Source organism: Ambystoma mexicanum, chromosome 1q (genome assembly GCF_040938575.1).
Source record: "Ambystoma mexicanum isolate Mex_15411 chromosome 1q, UKY_AmexF1_1, whole genome shotgun sequence".
Classification (NCBI taxonomy): domain Eukaryota; kingdom Metazoa; phylum Chordata; class Amphibia; order Caudata; family Ambystomatidae; genus Ambystoma; species Ambystoma mexicanum.
Window position 1 is genome coordinate 932098979 of NC_090922.1, and position 18911 is coordinate 932117889.

At 49.2% G+C, this 18911-nt stretch overlaps 1 protein-coding gene across 2 annotated transcripts in view; it reads right to left on the reverse strand.

The window, feature by feature from the left end:
* Positions 1-18911, reverse strand: part of TRMT13 (tRNA methyltransferase 13 homolog) — an 876862-nt gene that overhangs the window by 336492 nt on the left and 521459 nt on the right. The window lies entirely within an intron of this gene.

Here is an 18911-nt window from a genome sequence, read left to right on the forward strand (position 1 = left end):
AGGTGCAAAGAAATAATCACTACAAAACATTTTGTTTTCCAGCTAAAACATATTTTTATCTGCTTATAAAATACTCCTATTCGAAATTGGACTTACATTTTTAGTCCTTAAAAAATCCTTTAACTCCCGACTTAAAAAAATAGGGAGCAAAATACCCCCACCTCCAAATCCTATCTGGCGCACTGCCTCCAGTCCTCAATGGAGGGCTCAGCTGGAGACACCCAAACACAAGATATTAACTCCTGGGCAATCATGTTCACCTTCCTGAACCAGACTCTTTTCTCCACAAGCAATACAATTTAATACCCCTCACAACTCCCAAAATGAATGCCTCGCCATTTCTTTTTTTTTTAAAAACTCTTTATTAACATTTTCAATAACACCCCAAAGTTCCAATGTCCCCCCTCCTCCCTCCTCCTTTTCCCCTAAGACAGTCAAACTTTAATATTGACAACAATAATAACTCCCCAACCCCGTCCTCCCCCCCTTCTCCTTCTCAGAGTCCGGTCCCATCCAACAGGCTCCATTCTCTCCAGCAGCCACCGCCAATGCTTCATACTGGTCTATAGATCCTACAGGGGTGAGTGAAGCCGCCATCAATTCCCCGAGTCATATCCTCCACCTCCGTCTTTCCCCCTCTCCCCTCCATGCTCACCCCTACTGGTTCACGGAGGCCGTAAATCATTGTCCCTCGACAAATCACTTAGCAGCTGGGTCCAAGAGATTGTTATCCACTCTCCCTCCGTCTCTGAGTCCGTTCCCTGCAGGACCGTTAGTTCTGCCACCCCCCTCCTCCGCACATCTTTCCGCCATTGACTAATCGATGGGCCTTGCGGGAAATTCCACGCTATCGCCATTCGGTGCTTGGCCAACACAAGTAAAAATCGTCCCATCCTGTTCCGTACCTTGTATCTTTTCCCCCCTGGGAGCTTCCCCCACAGACAAACTTCTGGAATCCATTCCCACCCAGTCCAAAACAGCCCATTCAATCCCCGCAGGACCCCATCCCAATACTCTACTATTAGATCACATTCCCATACCATATGCCAAAACACCGCCTGTGTTTTACCGCATCTAGGGCACTCATCCGACCCTTCCATAGTTATTGCCTGGTACGTGCCTCGCCATTTCTTTAACCTGGACCCCCAACACAATGTTGATTTCAGATCCTACCTGATTCCAGACGCTCAGAACTTTCCTGCATTCTCAAAACATGTGCCATAGGGTCCCCATTACATGCTCACTTTGTGAGGACCCTACTGAACGTTTCCTCTGGTGGCGAAGAAGTCTTGTGTAAACACATGGCATGGCAAGCCCTCAACGGCCCCACCACTTCAATGAAGGGAGACCTGCTTCATACTGGAGCAACATGACAGACATTTCTCACGAGTCACTTTCTTCCCAGATCCCACAACCAGGACCACAGCAGACTCCATGCGACCTCGCCATTCATGCACTAGTCGCCCAGATCATTGATGCACTGTGGTCTCCATGCCGACATTTTCAAGTCTTCCAAGATGGTGTCTTTGTTGATTCGCCAAAAGACAATGGGGACTCCAAACAAAAAAAATCTACCCACGGCCGTGCTTGGAAGAGGCATGTATATATAAAGCAACTAAGAAACCGGGGTATAGAACATTGTTTAGGTGAAAGGACAAGGCTGAATCCTTAGTAACACAACCGATTAAAGATATAACCGGATAGGTACAGAGCACATCACAAACCAAGAGGTGAAAAAATTCAATTCACATCCTAAACATAATAGAAGAACAAGTTACTTTCTTATCTGGTAACGTTCTTTCGATGGGATGGTCCGACGACGTATTCCATTTCTATGACAGGTAATGTCCACAGCTGTGCTGCTTCGGAAAATCTTTGGCGTCTGAGTCCTGCGTCGATGACGACGATGCGCCGTCCCCGAGGACCTCCTCCGACGGCCGACGTCACCCGATGTGATAAGTAGGACGCACGACGCCCATAGCCTCAGTTATAGTTTTTTCCCAGAACGTGTGCCACCAGTTTTCTGCCAGTCAGACAAACAAGGCCTTGCGGAACGCAAGCTGCAATCGCAAAAGAAATTCTGCAGCGGGGAAGGCAGGGAGGGAGCGATATGGAATACATCATCGGACCATCCCATCGAAAGAACGTTACCAGGTAAGAAAGTAACTTGTTCTTCGAGGGGATTGGGTCCTCCAACGTATTCCATATCTATGACAGACTCCCAAAGCAGTACCAAGCAAGGAGGTGGGAAAGAATTTAGAACACAAATTTAGCATGCCCAATCAAATTGCGGAATAGAGGACTGCCTTGCCAAAGGCCAGATCCTGCCCTCTGATGGAATCGAGGGAGTAGTGACGTACAAAAGTATGTACTGAAGCCCAGGTGGCTGCATCACAGATGTGACAAATAGGAACTCCCCTGTGCAGGGCAGTAGACGCAGCAACTCCCCTGGTAGAATGGGCCCGCAAGCCAGCCGGAGGATCCTTACCCGCCAAGCGGTAACACTCGGAGATAGCTAAAATAATCCAACGAGACAAAGTCTGTTTTGTCACAGCTTGTCCCAAACGCTTTCCAGCGTAACCAATGAAAAGTTGATCATCCACTCTGACCCGGGACATGCGCGAAATATAAAAGCTCAACGCTCTCCTAGGATCAAGCCTATGGAGCCTCTCCTCTTCCTTACCAGGATGTGGAGGAGGATAGAACACCGGAAGAACAACCTTCTGACTCAAATGAAATTCCGAAACCACCTTCGGAAGAAAAGAAGGACGAACACTAAGGACAACCCTGTCCTTATTACACACAGTGAAGGGTGGCTTAACTGAAAGTGCCTGTAACTCACTCACTCTGCGAGCGGACGTAACCGCAACCAAAAACACAGTTTTCAGAGTTAACAGCCTCAAAGGGCAAGAATGTAAAGGCTCAAACGGAGCACCCATAAGAAACTTAAGAACAAGGTTCAAATCCCAACCGGGCACCAGAAAAGGTGACGGAGGGAACACATTAGTGAGCCCTTTCAAAAACTGCGAAAATAAAGGAATCTTAAAATAGGAACACTCTTCAGACGAGCGTTTAAATATGGACAGCGCCGCCAGGTAACCTTTAATGGTCCCCACTTGCAAGCCCCTGTGGGCCAAAGAAAGAAAAAAGGACAGAACCATGGGAATGTCACATTCAAAAGGATCCACATTCTTAACTCTGCACCAGTCGCAGAACTTTCTCCAACGGCAACGGTACAGAGACTTTGTTGCCGGCCACCTGGCTGAGAGCAACACCTCCATCGTGTCTTCAGGGAGGTCCCAATCCTTTACCTCAACCTTTCAGAAGCCAAGCATGAAGGTTGAGGGATCTGACCTCTGGATGGAGAACCTGACCCCCCCTCCCGTGAGAGCAGATCGTCTCGGTAGGGAAGATGACGTGGAGGGTAGATGGACAAGTCAAGAAGGTCCGGGTACCACGTCCTCCGGGACCACGCAGGAGCAATGAGGATCATCCAGGAACCGAACCTCCGTAACCTCTGCAGTACTTGCGGGATGACGGGGACTGGAGGAAACGCGTACAGAAGTGGGAATGACCACTCCAGCACGAACGCGTCTCCTAAGGCTCCTTTTGGAGGAAATTCCCCCGAGCAAAACCTTTCGCACTTCTGGTTGACACTGGAGGCGAAGAGATCCACATGAGGGGTCCCCCAAAGGGCGAAGATCTCCAGGAGAATCTCCTGAGCCAGCTCCCACTCGTGAGAGATCGTGCTCTGCCTGCTCAGAGCATCCACCGTCTCGTTGTCGTCTCCGGGAAGATGAACAGCCGAGATCGAAACTTCCTGCTGGATGGCCCAGAACTCGACCTGCATCGCCTCACTGCACAACGGAAGTGACCCTGCCCCCCCCTTTTTGTTGAGGTAGTGCATGGCCACCGTGTTGTCCGTTAGAATCAGGACACTCTTTCCACGCACAGTCGGCAGAAAAGCCTTCAGGGCTAGCCTGACGGCCCTCAGCTCCAACAGATTGATATGGAGTCTGGACTCCGACGGAGACCAACGACCGCTGACTGTCAACTCGTTGGCATGAGCTCTCCATCCCGTGAGGGATGCGTCTGTCACGATCGTCACCTCCGGCCAGGGCAGCCAAAATGGGGCCCCCTTCATCAAATTGCCTTCGACGGCCCACCACAGAAGGTCCTGGGCTACCGAGGGCAGCACCTGAACAGGGTCCGACAGCCTGCCGGAGGACTGAGACCACTGGAGCTTGAGTGCCCACTGCAAAGATCTCATCCGCAGACGAGCCTCTGGCACCAGAAGAATGCAGGATGCCATGAGGCCGAGCAGTCTCAAGAACTTGGACGCTGGGAGATCCTGGGCAAATTGAAGCTTGTTCACCATCTGCTGACTGTGAAGAGCCCTCAACTGAGGAGGAAAACACTGCCCCAAGGACGTGTTGAGCACTGCTCCGATGTACTGGAGCCGCTGCGTTCATGTCAAATGGGACTTCTTTAAATTGAGGGAGAAGCCCAGCCTGTGAAGGGAGTGGCAGGTGACGGACAGATGATCCAGGACTTGCTCGGGAGAGCTCCCCCTGATCAACCAATCATCCAGGTAGGGGTAGACGTGAATCCCCCCTTTCCTGAGATGCGCTGCCACCACCACCATGAGCTTGGTGAAAACCCTCGGGGCGGAGGTCAATCCGAACGGCAGGACCCGAAACTGAAAGTGCGAGTCGCCAACCGCGAACCTCAGGTACTTCTTGTGCCTGGGATGAATCGGCACATGGAAGTAAGCATCCTTGAGGTCGAGAGACACCAACCAGTCCTGAAGTTGAAGGGCCTGGAGGACTTGAGAAAGAGTCACCATCTTGAACTTGTCCTTCCTGAGGAGTTTGTTCAAACCGCGCAAGTCCAATCCCCCGTCTTTCTCCGAAATCAAAAAATAAGGGGAATACCACCCCTTGTTCCTCTCCGCTACAGGCACCAGTTCTGTGGCGCCTTTCTCTAGCAGGGCTTGAATTTCCTGCGCAAGGAGCGGATCCGGACTCTTCAAAGAGAGGTTCCGTGGAGGATTGTCGTGAGGCCTCTGCCGAAAAGGAAGACAGTAGCCGTGGGTTATGATCTCCAGAACCCACACATCCGAAGTAATGGCTTGCCACTCTACAAGATGCTGCGCCAGCCTTCCCCCAACCGGCGAACCATGGGACCTGGCCTCATGACTGAGTGGTAGCGGCTGCGGCGTTGCCTGAGGGCAAAGAGGCAACTGCCCGAGTGGCCGTGGCACCTCGAGTACCTTTGTTTCCACCTCTGGCACTCTTACGATGGCCTCTTTGACTGCTAGCTCCCCTCGCTTTACTGAAGGACGAGTAATAGCGAAAGGAACCTCCCCTCCATTGCTGTCCCCTAGGACGAAAAGGCGGTGGTTGGCGAACTGCAGCGCCCAACGACTTCGCTGCAGCTTTGGAGGTCTGCAACCTCTCAAGGCTCTCGTCAGCCTTGCTGCCAAAAAGGTGTTCACCGTCAAAGGGCATGTTGAGGAGCCGGGACTGCACATCAGGAGCGAACCCAGACTTCCGCAACCACGCAAGGGATGGTAGGATACGACACCTGCTTTGCCAGGGCCGTAGCCGCCTGCACCACCAAACTCTCCGGAGTGGGGTGCCTAGACAAGTAGCAGGGGTCGCTACTGGCCAGACGGTATTTTCGCGACAAAGACTTGCCCACTGCAGGGAGACTCTCCGGAGCAGTCCAAGCCGCCGCCACCCTTCTCTGCAGAGCAATATGAAACGGCAAAACCGGGTCAGTGGGGGGACCAAGATCAAGGATGTCCGTGAGATCATCCTGAACGAACTCCCCTGGTGACCCGAGACATAAGGCGCCGATATGAAGAATCGGCATGAGTGCCAGGCTCTGGCCTGCAAAACTCCACCTCCGGAGAGGTGTCCAGTCCACTGGCATCATGCAGCGACTGCCTCAGGTCATCAAACTGGCTATGCCCGAGATAAGCTCATCTGGAGCCGTAACCAAGCCGTCATCAGAGCCTTCATCACCCTCTCAAATGTACTCCAGGCGGGGAGAGGAAGACCCCTGGGGACCAAAGCAGTGCCTGACCTTAGCCAGAGCCTTCCTAGGGGCGAATCCCGTGCCACGGGGACCCTCTGACACCACCGCCCCGAAAAGCGTCGAGGGCGCTTAACGAGTCGGCGCCGGCGTCGACAGAAAAGGCGTCGACGTCGAGCGAATCGGCGTCGACGTCAGCTGCAGCGCCGCCAGCATCGACGGCGTCGACACAGGCCTCGAAGCCGGAGCTCCGAGCGTGTCTCTCGACGACCTAGGTGCCGACGGCGTCGATGACCCCCTCGGAGGCGGAGCCTCGAGAGAAATCGTCGACAACCTCAGTGCCACAGGCGTCGATGTCTTCTTCGAAGACGGCACAGGATCACGCGGTCTCGAGCGCGTCGAGGACCGGGACCTGGAACGGGCATGGCGAGAACGGCTACCCTTGTCCGAGCGGGACCTCTCCCGCGAGCCGTGCTGACCACCCGAGCCCGAAGGCGTACGAGCGGTGTCTCTCGACCGGTGCCGACCGACCCCACTCGGAGGCGCGGACGTACCGGTGCCCTGCGATTCAAGAATTGCTAGCATCTGCTTTCCGAAGGAAGCCCATTCCTCCGGTGTCGCTTGCATGGAGGGATAAGCGACCCGCCGACGGGCGGAGTCCTCGGAAGAGGACGGGGAAGGCGACCGATGCTGGCGCTTCCGGGAATGCCTCGAAGAGGCGGAGGAGTGGCGAGACCGACTCCTGGAAGGAGACCCACTGGACTTCTGACGATGACGCGGAGAGTCGCCCCTCGAGTCATCCGTCGAAAGCCCCGCAGACCTCCACTTCCGGGGCTTAGACACCCAGCCTACCAACAGCTTCTTCTTGCGCTCCCACAAGGCCTTTGCCGTGAGCGACTGGCAGTCGACACAGTCGTCCGTATCGTAGGCCTCCCCGAGGCACCAGAGGCAGACGTCGTGCGAGTCCGTGACCGACATCTTGGACCCACAGTCCCGCATTTCTTGAAGCCCGGATGCGGGGTTGAAGACGAAGTAGACATCGCCACGAACAGGTCTTCACAAAAAAACGAACAGGTTCAACGAACCGAGAATTGAAAACAGCAAACTCCAAAGAGTCGAGGCGTATGGAGATTCACGAAGCGAACACGTTCGCGGAAAAAACGGAACTGAGGCTATGGGCGTCGTGCGTCCTACTTATCACATCGGGTGACGTCGGCCGTCGAAGGAGGTCCTCGGGGACGGCGCATCGACGTCATCGGCGCAGGACGCAGACGCCAAAGATTTTCCGAAGTAGCACAGCTGTGGACATTACCTGTCATAGATATGGAATACGACGGACGACCCAATCCCCTCGAAAATAGATTTATTGATTTAATAGAATATATCATAAGAATTATAAAATCTCATAATGTAACACAACAAACTAAAGTGATAAAATACAGTTCAGGAAAATCTTAATACATGATTGTTAAAAGTAATCACTCAAAATAAAGTGCAACACAACCAGACCCACTCAATTCACCAATCACTCCATCCATACTAGACTCATACATATCTGCAATGCATACCTCAAAAACAATGGTGAAATACACGAAATGTACATAAACAAAAATAAACTACTTGCACAAAATGTTATAGCACCATACTCAAGTTCTAGTCAATGACAAGCACTGTATTAATAGAATGTCAATAAAATGTCCCAAGGTTGGAGACCTTCATAAATCATATCAATTGACAGTTTAGACCAAAACGAATGTGGACCAATCAAAGAACCGATATGTTTCTTTCCATCTTCAAGATTGAGTTAATTATGTGGAAATTCATCAGGGTCACTTAATGCCTGAAGTCATCAGTGATCAATGGTGCTGAATAGTTGCAAAGCTCTGTAAGCCCGTCTTGACCTGACACTCTGCCATGAGTCGAATCTCAACGTATAAACCAGTGAGCTGGTCACAAACGGTAAACCAAGCACTGTGTGACCAAGTAAAAATCCTGGGACCACATACCTTAGCCGAATCAGTGTCAACAAAGACGTTGTTAAAGTTGAGCAATAGCGTGTGAAATCACGCAGCTGAAGTAAAATTCATAGATAAGGAAGTGACCGCTGCATCTGTGTCTCAAAACAGCTATTCATAGTGCCGTGAGCGCGAGCATCCGACTAGTCTCCGTTGTGAGAGTGAAGGCAACCTCTCAAAAATGGTGGATGGTCTTTGTTGATTCATCTAGTTTGGTATCCAATACCAATGCTGCCAGGATACCCCAAAACTTGCAGTACTCAAAGGAGCAGCCGTCTATACTCTTCACATCAAGTTCTGCATATGTCAACCAGTGACCATGTCCACGGATGTTATCAATACACCTCAATTTGCACAGAAACCAGGTGGACCAAAATGATGTTCTCACTTTCAGAGTGATGTCTAGATTAAGCCTAACGGAGGCCATCAAGAAGAAATATGGATCCAAGCTATGCAGTTTACACATCTACACCCAGCATTTCGATAAGAATCCGTTCACATATTCTCTCATATTCCATTGTTGGTAGTCATTACCAATGCTGAAGGGGACAGTGGACCACCTTCTCTGGCTTCTGCTCAGACCTAAGCGTCACTGTCAGTCTCACCAACCATCGGCCACCTGCCCAGATGGACAGAGAATGCAATATAATATCTTCAGACCGAGTAGGCAAATCCATCCAATGTCTGGGTCATCTGCACCTTTTTTAGCCCAATCCGTGCGGGTGTGTTATACCAGATGAATTTTTCTCTTCAGAACATTGAGATCTTTGAGCACTTTACTGTGGATGGTATGACGATCCTTCAGATAGCATCACTTCTTCCACAGGGTAGAAGCCCTTCCCATGACGCGAGGGAGATGAGGCCGCTAACCAATAGTCGCCCTAGGGGTGGCAACATGCAGGAGGCTCTCATGGGGAGGGACTCCTCTCCTGGGGATGAGAACGAAATTGGGAGGCACAGCCCCTGTGAAAACACAACATGTAGGCTGACAATAACACCCAAACTGTAACATAAAATCACATCTGCAAGTATGCGTTTTTTATTTTATTTTTTAAAATATTTTTATTGGTATTTTATTACAACATTGACAACAGGTAATGATCAAATACTTCAAGTCTACCTTCCACTGTTCCCCTCATCCCAAACCCCCCCTTTAACTGCCTGTATATTATTCTCACTTCAATATTGCTCTACCACACGTTCCCCGGTTCCGTCTTGTGTGCCTTGGGTAGCTCCATCACTCTCATTTTGATTAAACAGTGTGACTGTCGGGGCAATTCACTGGAGAATATATGTCCCAAGTTCTTGTTTTTGTTCTCCCAGTGCTTTTTCCCAAACTCCCGTTTCTGCTGTGTCAGATCTTCCCACCATCTATCAATACTTGGCTATTTAGTAGCTTTCCACTGCATGGCTATACTTCATTTGGCTAGCATATAAATTAGGTCTTTAATCTTTCCAAGGGACTGCTGCTTTGCGCTCTTCTTAAACAGGCCTAACATACATGATTGGATATCCAGAGTAATACCCCCTTGGGAAAATTTCTTTGCCACCCCACTCCAAAATACCTGCACCACCCGACATTCCCAAAACATATGTATCAATCCTGCATTCTCTTCCTTACACATGGGACATACCTGCTTACTCGCCCCTTTGAATTTCGCTATTCGCGATCCAGCAAGCCTCCCATTGTGTTGTGACTCTCGTCCTACATCCATGCATATCCGCCATTACCGCTGCTAAGGGTGTCTGTGGCGATATCGGGTCTCCTAGTCCCATGGTTTTGCAGGTCTTCCGCCATTATATGTACTCCTAACTTCACTAAATATGGGTGGCTATACTGTTCCCTTGGGAAAGTGCAAATTAAGTCTAAGAAGCAGTCTTTTCAATGCTGGTTGCAGGGGAAATGTATCTCCAGTAGGGTCATCCGTCATCCATTGCGCTACATACTGTAGCTGACTCGCCAGAAAGTATAGTTCGAAATTTGGGATCTTCAACCCTCCCTGCGCGTAAGGCCTCTGTAATACATTAAGTGCAACCTGATGCCTACCCCCCTGCCAAAGGAAGCCCCAGCATATTTTATCTAGTTCTAAAAATAATTTTTTGAGGATATTATACGGGACGTTTACAAAGCATGCATTAGTCTCGGAAATGCTACCATTTTTAATAATGCTGCTCTTCCTACCATTGACAGGGGTAGCTTACTCCAAAACTTCATTGATTCAGGCAAGCCCTCCTTAGGCATGACCGTGTTAGCTTCATGTTCTATCTTGGGATCATGGTGTATGTTCAACCCCAGATATCGAAAGGAGTTATTTCTCCATGGTAAGGGTAGAACTGGCAACTCTGCTTCTTTTAGAGTTGCCATCTTTGCCAGTGGGAATAGACATGACTTACCTCTATTTATTCGGATCCACGTCAGTGTACCAAAGTTGTCCAATACCTCCAACACATATGGCAAATTCACCTCTGGGTTACTCAAGTATAGCAACATATTGCCTGTGTACATTATGTGCCGCACCCCATCTATTTCTATGCCAGCATCGCTATATTTTTGCCTCAGAAAAGCCGTAATGGGTTCTGCTGCAATTATATATAGCATTGGGGACAGCAGGCACCCTTATCTCATCCCTTTATGCAGTTCCCATTAGTCAGAAAACATGGCACCTGTCCTGATCCTAGCCATTGGTTGAGTATATTAATTTCACCCATTTCATGTAGTTCGGGCCGATTCCCCTTTTGACCATTGTGGCATATAACCAGTCCCAATGGACCGGATCAAACACCTTGGTAGCGTCCAGTGAAGCTACAACGCTTAGCTCAGCCCTGTCTCTCGTGCAATGGATGACATGATGTAGTCGCCTCAGATTCTCCGCAATACTCCTCCCCTGGGATATAACCAGTCTGATCATGATTGACTACGGTTGGTATTACTTTCCTAAGCCTAATTGGCAGGAGTGCTGTAAGGATCTTACTATGCTGATTTAATAAGGACAACGGTCTGTAGGAACTATGGTCCGTGCATTTGTTTGGTTTGAGGAGTGAGATTATCACTGCCTCCCGCATACTTCCTGGGAGGATTCCCACTTTGTATGCTTCGTTGTTAACCCTGGCTAATAGTGGCGCCAACGTGTCTGCATAAGCCTTCTAGAATTCCCCCAGCAGCCTGTCCGTACCTGGAGCTTTTCCCGAGGGCAATGTTCTTATAGTGGCTATCACTTCTTCAGGGGTTATGGGCTCCTCTAGTATGGTCCTTTGTTGTTCTTCTAATCTCGGCAGAGTAATAAGGCATCATGCAGCTTTTCCTGCAGTCCTATTCGTGGGTCAGTGTATAATTCCTTAAAATATTCTGAAAAGACTTAGTTAATACCTTCTTGCATGCCTACCTCCTCCTGGTCTGCATTTAGAATGGAATGTATCGGGGAACTTACTCTTCTATTTTTATATAGCCAGGCTAGCATTCACCCTGGTTTATCCCCTTGTGCATGACTTCTTTCCAGATATCTTGCATAGCTACACTTACCTAGCCTATCCTAGTGTGTTATACACGCCTGCCTCAATCTGATTTCTTCCTCCAAATGCTACTCCCCCAAATTCCCCTGTCTGTCCATTTCCAATAATTTACTTTCCGCATCATTTAAGTCTTTAGTGCTGGCTTTCTGCAATACAATGACCTAAAAAAAGAGAGTGGCATCATGATTGGGTGCGTAAGTGTTCACTATGCATATTAGCATGCTATGCAGTATAGCCATCCTGCCTTCATCATCAGTCTTAGTGTTCAGTACCTTGAAAGGGGTGGCGGAATTTACCCATATTAGGACTCCCCTTGCTTATGTCGAGTATGTGGAACCCACCATCACCCCTTCCCATGTGCTAGCTAATTTCTTATGCGTTTCCTGAAGTAACGCAATTCCAACTCAATGTCTTTTTAGATACGTAAACACCCTTTGGCGTTTGACATAGTTATTTAGCCCCCGGACATTCCAGGTCATCATTCTTACCCCTTCAGCCATCTTGCGTTACTTCCCAGAGTTCTTGTCTGCCCTAAAATCCTCCCCGTTTGTGTGCAGCATGTTACCTTTTTCTACAGGCTTCCCTCCTTTCTCCCCCCCATGCTTCCACCTCCCCCCGCAAATAACAAAACGTCCCCAAACTAACTGTCCAGCAATGCCAAGCATGCTTAGACTCATCCCGCTGCCGCTCCTCAAACCCCCAGTCAAAAACCGGGGCTCCTGGTGTCCAACGGGTGGGTACAACAGCGTACTGTGTAAAGAAAAGGATATCGGGTGGTAGGTTGTCTCCCGCTAGTGTGTTTCATATTGCTCCTTCTATCAGCCACCTCTTATGGCTACAGAATCATTGTCGCTATTCACGTCAGTTTTATTCCTCAGTGGTCAGTTTTGGCAAATCCACTAGCGGCTAAGTGTTCCAATCATTCAAGACGTCACGTAGCTGCCGCTGGGCCCTCTGTTCTCATCTCCCTGCTGTGGTCACTCTGTGAGTGGTGGGATCTTCTCATTATCCATCCACTCTTGTGGTTCAGATGGTGTCTCAAAGAACACGGCTTTTCCGTTGTGGAGGATTTTCAACTTGGCAGGGTAGATTAACATATAGTTAACACCAGATATTTTCAGTCTCAGTTTAGTAGCAATACATTGTGCACAGCTTTTTTGTATCTGAAAGGTATAGTCAGGATATATAGCCAGTTTCGCAGAGGCCATCTGTATGTCAGCCCCATTCCTAGAAAATGCTAGGATCTTCTCTCTGTCCTTATAATTGAGGACCTTCGCTATTATGGGCTTCGGTGGGGCACCTGGTGGTGGCTTCCTTACCAGGACGCGGTGCGCCTGCTCTATAGTGAACCCCTGAGTCAAGTTTCCTGTGCCCAGCTCCTGCAACAGTAGATTCTCTATTTAAGTGGTGGGGTCAGACCTTCCATTCCTTCCGGTAGGCCCACAATCCTCTAGTTGTTGCGCTGCACCCGTTCCTCGGCATCTTCGGGTCTGTCCTCAAGCAGCTTCACTTTTTGTCATAAAATGCCTACTTCTTTGGACATCTGCTTGCTCTCCGTGGTGTTCTCTTGCACCTTTGTTTCCAGCTTGCCTGTGCGCTCTACCAGCCCCTATACTTCTTGCCATAACAGTCCTACGTCAATCCGAACTTCGTCAATCTTGGATTCTATGGTGGTCTGTGATGCTGCAATGGCGTTTAGGATTTGCTCGTTTCCATGATCTGCAGCCTCACTGTGGCCCTTAGCCTGTCCCATTTCACTACCTTTGTCTGCATCCTCCGCAGGGCACTCTGGGCTCTTTACAAAGGCTTCCATTACAGTCTGCTTTCCTCTCACTTTGTTACTTTTTCCTGCCATCTGTATTGTTGAGCTTGGCATCCCTTCACTGTGTGTGGTGCGCTCCTCCACTGCAAACCTTGCTCTCTTTGGGCACACTCTTGTGGTGCCTCTCACACCTCCTCCTCAAGGACAGGTCTGCCTGGAAACATCTCTGGTGGCTGCTCTCAATCGGTAGCCTCCTCTGGTCGTGCTACAATGGCACCCCTACCGTTCAATGTCCAGCACTGCCAGTAGGCTCTGCTCATCAATCCTGAATGGATCTCACCGAAAACATCATGCAGCTTTTACTGTGCACCTTCTGTTCGCTGCTTTGCCCTTCCCCTGGGCCGTACTCCTAACCTTGGGCGAAGCGCAGTGGGAGCAGCATTATTGTTCCCGTTAGTGCGCGGGCTGTGCTTAGTTCTCCGGGGCGGACCACAGTGGAGATCGCAATCCCATTTTTATTGTGTCTCGCTGCACGGCCGGACCGCAGTGGAAGCTGCTCACTTGTGTTCAGTGCTACGTTCCTGTGTAGCTTTTAGAATCCTCAACTGCAGATAACTTTGTAGTCTCGCAACGGGAGCCGGGTATTACCAATTCGTAGTGTGGACCACACTCCTCACGTCAGAGCGGACCAAATTGGAAGCTTCAGTATTCCAGTGACCACAGAGCCCGCTTTCCAGGTCGGACCGCACAAGAAGCTGCGCGCCGATATATTTAACAATCCGTTTCTTCAGATCGCGTTAGGTCTTATTTACTGCCACGGTTTACTTCTACTGTTATGGTGCCTTACTGACGTCGCAATAATTCCAGATCCTCCTCTCTCTTGATCCCGCCAGAATCCTCCTGGGCTCCACCATCTATTCTCTGGCCCCTCAGCTTTCTGTGGCACCGCCACCATGGAGCTGCGTCCTCCACAACAGGCCGTAGCCGTCCAAACCGCTAACAGCCTGCTCCACCACATGCCCAGTGCCCAGTGCCCACTGCAGAGGCCCGCTGCAGCCCGGCTCTTCCTCTTTCATTTGCCCTCTTGGTGGGGTGTCCACCGGAGCAGGCAGCCCCTTTCTCCAGGCCTCCGCACCACGCTGGCTACCAGCCAGAGCGGCAACCACGCTTGGCACCGCAGGCGTTGTGTGCTGTATGCTTTCCTCTGTCCTCCGACTCCCACTATCCGCATTGAGCCCTTTGTGTCTACAGCAGGCATTCATGGGTCAGATTCCTCCCTTCCAGCAGCCGGTTTGTTCCTCTGCTCAGCCAACTCACCCAGTCCTTTGTTCTTGGCAAGCCGCCATCTTGCCTGCTCATTCTCTCAGCTCGATCTCCAGAGCAGTACACTTTGCAAGCTGGAAATTAGCACCACGTTCTGCCCTGCACATTCATGCTTCCACTGATGTTTCTGCCGGCGTCTGCACTCGGTGTAGCCATCGCAATTCCCAGAATCAGTTTAGGATCGGCAGGAGCAACTCGGGATGCAACCTACTACATGGCTGTCTAGCCACGCCCCCTGCAACTATGTGTTATTGTGAAATATAGAACCACTCAGATGGCAAAAGTACTGAGACGAAGACACACTCAAAAGCGCTACATTTGAGCAGAATGGAAGCTAAAACAGCTGCTGTCAATTGGAACAATATTACACTGGGGCATTCCCACTACTTGAACTGAACAGCAAAGAGTGACTGTTCATCATTCACTGACCCCCATCGACAGTGGCCGGTGCGGTTCTGGCTAGCTGCAAGCTCAGATACAACCAGAGGGAGAGCCAGGCGACCGAGAGATCGCATAGAAACCTGGCGCAGGGTTTCGGGAGACTGCAACAAGGCTCATCACCAAGGATGAGAAGAAGAATAGCGAGTTGCCCGAGAAGTGCCTTGCAAGTCGTTTGGGAACCGACACAAACTTGCAGAGACTGAGAGGTGGTGGTACGACATGTAGTGAGTGGACCATAAGGTCTGACAACGGTGCTGAGACGCCTATTGCAACCTACAGCAGAGCCACGTAGTTTACTATCAGTCGACAGCGAGAGATCAGGAGGATGGCGTAAACTGTCACAGCAGGACCGAGATGGAAAGATGGAAAAGAATTGGGGAACCATCTAGGAGAAGGGAATAATTTCTACCATCCCCACTATCCCCACAAGAACTTTGTGTGCCGGTTTATGTTCTCTGTTGAATCACAGAGCAGTTATGGAATCTTTGTTTTAAAGAACCTGAGAGGCATTAGGATGCTTTACATCCAGGAGAAGGAAATCGTTCTTCCGGATTACGAACAGAAGATTAACTTTTTGGCATTTTGTTGTATTGACAGGGATAGTGTAGGGGCCTTTGTGACCGGGATGGTGCCTTTTTGTTTTGACTCACACCAACTTCCTGACGAGCACCAGAGTTTCTTTAGTTTAGGCAGGGAAATCCCCTCAGAGCTAGGGACAGACGAGTTTGATTTATTATTTAATAAAAGTCTATAGCAATCACTTTGGCACCAGTTGGCCAGTCTCTTCATTCCTTGTCGCCACAGCGGGAAGTGGTAGCACATGGATAGGGAGAGACACATGTGCTCCCTTAGGACAGAGAGAGGTTGGAAGGTGAGCTCCAGGCTCTATAAAAGGAAAGACAGAAGGTGCAGTAGTCCAGGGAAAGAGCTCATTTTGAGATGACTGGTAAAGAGTGCACTCACATGTGTCAGAGCTGTGGATAAGCATCCTCACCAAGCTGGCATCCTAACTCAGCTGAGTAGCCCTCTTATGAATGTTTTCTTAACTGTAACCCCTCCTTGGGGAACAGAACAGTCAGGGGTTGACACGGGGAACCAGCAGAAGGATAGACCCACTGAAGTGGGAAGAGGGGATAAAAGGGAGGACAGTTGGTAGGAAGGTCTGGTTTCTTTGGGGGAGTTCAGGGGAGGAAAAGGAGGACAGAGGACCTTGTGCAAGTATTGATTGGTGAGAGAGAGTGGTTCTTATTTTTGAGTATGCGTTTAAGGTGAGTGAAGCTGATAGGAGAGCAGGGAGTGAGCGAAAAGGTTACCCAGGAAGAGAAAGAAGGGTGAAAGAGAAGGTGTGGGTGTAATGAGAGCAGTAGCAGCATGTAGAGGGGAGAGTAGTAGTGCTGTGGGGAGATGTTAAGACGGGTCTTCAGAAACAGCCCTGCAGCCAAATTCTGAGAGGCCACCCTATTCTGATATACAGGGACAAACACTAATGTCTATCTGGCTAATGTGACTGAACAGCAAGGCTTAGACTTTGGAGGGCGTGGGAGTGGCAAAGCACTCTTAATACAGAATGTATAAAATACAGTGATTTATTTAGGCATTAGAACATTAAAAATACCGGCTATGTGATGAATTTGAGGGTGTTGTTTCTTCTCCCTTAGGGGGAGATCTTTCCCATGGGGCCAGGGCGGTGCATCATCAGTACAATAGGCCACCTGGGGGTGGTGCACCGAGGGAAGATCAAATGGGGAGGGAAGCCCCCTATGAGATTGGGGATGAATGTTCTCAGGGAACGTGGTATTCCCCCTCCTTGATACAGCCACTGCCTTCTCAAATACCAAATCCTCCTCCCCCTATAAGTAGAGCAAATGTATTCTGTTGCAAGGTCAGTCACTTTAATATACTTGATAAACCTAAAATATAAGAGAATACCAAGTATCTTGCATCAGAGTTGAAAACAAGTACTGTTACGAAGAAGATCATGGAGAGTCTGAGGATCACACGGAAGAAACGGAGTGAGTGGTCTAACTTTTCTCGAGATGTCATTTGCCCGAAAGAATACAGCTGGCCGGCGTTGGAGTTCAAAAGTATCTCAGCTGTGAGACAGAGGGAGAATGATTCTCCGATGAGAAACTGTGGGACTTCTGCCCCGGGCGGGCAGAGGGAAGCCAAAGGGGAAGAAGCTGAGGTGAAGGAGGACCAGAACACGATCCAAGCTCGAGGGACCGTTCGGGTTGCTGCCGATATGTAATGTACTCAGGGCACCACAGTCTTCCGGTGAAATGTTTGCAAGGCAGGACGCACACCGGGCAGAGAAAGATGCCTGCCGAACTGCTGCAGACACCGCCTTTCATTCAGGGAGCTGCCAGAGCCTCGAAGAACAACACAGAAGCTAGGGAAACGCTGGACCTATCAAAAAGACGAGAGAAGATACACAGGTTTGCCATCAGGCATTGGAGGTGGTGAGCTAAAGAGAGAATATAAACATAAAAGAAAGAGGGTCTGGGACTCTGACGTGGCATTGTGAGTCTGGGACCCGCACCCACAAGTAAATGAAAGTATAGGTGGGCTGGGGACCCTGAGACACCACAAGAGAAGATAATCATGTTTGGCAGGAGAGTGAACCGAAGAGATATGATAAACTGCGGGTCTGGGGCGCACGCCCATGCAACAAACCAAGACCAACAAAGGTAACAGGATTAGGTGTTTGGCAGGAGAGTGAACCAAACACATCTGATAACACAAGAGTAAGTAAAACAGAGAAGTCATATGTTTGGCAGGAGAGTGAACCAAATGTATATCAACAGGAATTGTGAGTCCGGAACCCGCATCCATATGAAATATAAGCGTCTAATGAAAGTCAGGAAAAGAGGATCTGATACCCACGTGAAAGAGACAGCACACAGGAGGACACTAGCTTGGTAGGAAGGTGTACCAAGCTATGTTGCGATTCTGGGACTCGCACCCACGTGAGACTAAAAGAGTAAAGGACCCGGAGTTGGGAAAAGGTAATCTTACATTCTAAAACGAACAGTATCAAGTTGACAAGACAAAGGATTGTGAAGCTAAACAACATATCCAAGTGGATTGTCCATTGACATTTACCTAAGAAGATAAAGGGCCTCAAGACCCCAAAAGGAGGGAAACAGAGAAGAACGCCATGGGAAAGGAGCACCACTGTAGCCTGGGAATCCTGCAGTGTTGAACATTGTTTATTTATTCACTTTATATCACCAGTGAGATTGGGAACTTTTCTGTTGAGTGAAGGCACAAAGAACACTTGTTACTTTAAGAAGAGATCATCCTTGCACAGTTACTTTAGATTATTAGTGATAGGGACAGACGCAGGTTTTTGGGCACCTAGTTTTAGGGATAGAGAGGCATTTTTCCAACCTTTTATACTAAAACATTCACTACTCCTATATATACATTTACCTTGGTGTGCTCTGCTAAGAGCACAAACACTTCACTTTTAAACACAGTTAGAAATACTTTACTACAGTACATTAAAAAGTAAGTGAATAAAGAAATTGAACCAGGCAAGTAATCAAGACTTTGGGAACCAATAGGTTGAGAACAAAGAAGTTAGCGAACACCATACAAAATCTTAGAAATAAGGTTCTAACCTTAAAAAGTACTTTCCTGGCTAAAACAAAAAGGCTTGTAGTCTTTTAGGAAGAGGCACACGTGTTGGCTTGAGCCAATAGAGCCAACAAGTAGTTGTAAAGTCACCACAAAGTTGCTAAAAACAAAGTTACAGGAGCACAAAGTGTCCCAACCACACTTCAGAGAAGGCGATGTGTGCAGAAAAAGAACAAACAGCT